Source organism: Galeopterus variegatus, unplaced genomic scaffold, assembly GCF_000696425.1.
Source record: "Galeopterus variegatus unplaced genomic scaffold, G_variegatus-3.0.2 Scaffold1243, whole genome shotgun sequence".
NCBI lineage: Eukaryota > Metazoa > Chordata > Mammalia > Dermoptera > Cynocephalidae > Galeopterus > Galeopterus variegatus.
The window spans coordinates 177035-178350 of NW_007727354.1; positions in this window are offsets into that span (position 1 = coordinate 177035).

Below are 1316 nucleotides of genomic sequence, written 5' to 3' on the forward strand. Positions count from 1 at the left end.
TCCGAACCCTCGGCGGGAGTGCCGCCACGCTCTCAAGCGGCGCACTGTAGCAGTGCGCCACCAGGCCGGCCCAAAATGATGTTTATCAATGCTATAAACTTTAAAAATTTCTTGCAGTACTTTTAAGTCAGCAGCATATACAAATCTGAAAGATAATGGGACAATACACATATAATTCATCCCTGTCTTTGTGACATAGTATATATCTGATTCGGCACACTTTTCTTACATAGAGAATGAATTATTTTTACAAATTTAGAAAAAGCACTTTGAGAACTTCATGTGTTTGGAGATGGAACTAACGAAGAAAATGTAAAAGATTGATTTTAAAATGAGTTTTATGTGTGCAGTTTAAAATATGGAAAATGCTTAGGAAAGCTAATTTATATCCAATTTAGGCTTATTGTAGCCACATTATTGTCACCTGGTAGCTAAATGTTCAGCGGCTCATGTGAACAAGTAAATAATTTGGGTGTTAAAACCAGAAACCTACTACCATTATAGGTAAAATGACCTATGTAGGCAGGCAGCTTTGTTACAAGAGGCTGAGGGACTCAGTGAGGATCACTCATTTAGCTTTACAAGAAAGGGATTCCTCTATTTTTGTAGTGCAATGATGGTAAAATACTCTTTTGGTTTAGTTTTGGTTAAGAAGGCTGCCCTCATGACTAGCATCTCATCTGAGAAGAAAACTCATGGTGCATTTAAATAACTAAATTAAAGTGACAGAGTGGGGATGCCCAAAACCAGGTTTAGTTTCTGTGGTGAGTGATTCAGAAAAGCCCAGAAGAACTTTCGCTGAAAGAGAAAATTGAACTAAGTTAATTCATCTGGTGTTTTCACTTTCCAGAAAAAATCTACGTGTTGTTATTCTCTTTTGTTTTGGGTAAAAGAAAAAGAAACATTATCTTCAACACAGTTTTATTTTTGAAGACTAGAAAAACCCAATGTGTTTTAGAGGAAAATTGAGGAATCTAAAATGTCTCTTTCATTAGTCAACAAACTGAAGAAATAAGTATCTTTATAACTGAATTTGAGTCATCCTAAACACTGTTTTAACTCCATGTTTTCAATGGGTTCTGTATATTTTCACTTTTGCTGCTACACTAGGGTAGCGATGGTGGGGAAATATATTTTTATATGTATATTTATACTTATGTATGTATATTTATACATTTACACATATACATGTAACAGACATAAAATTTTGATTTTCCATTAAGAAACAAATATCGACATAAGTAACATATATCAATGAGATAATTTAGAACCACATTTAATTAACAATACTCTAAATTTTCAAGTGTGCATATGTA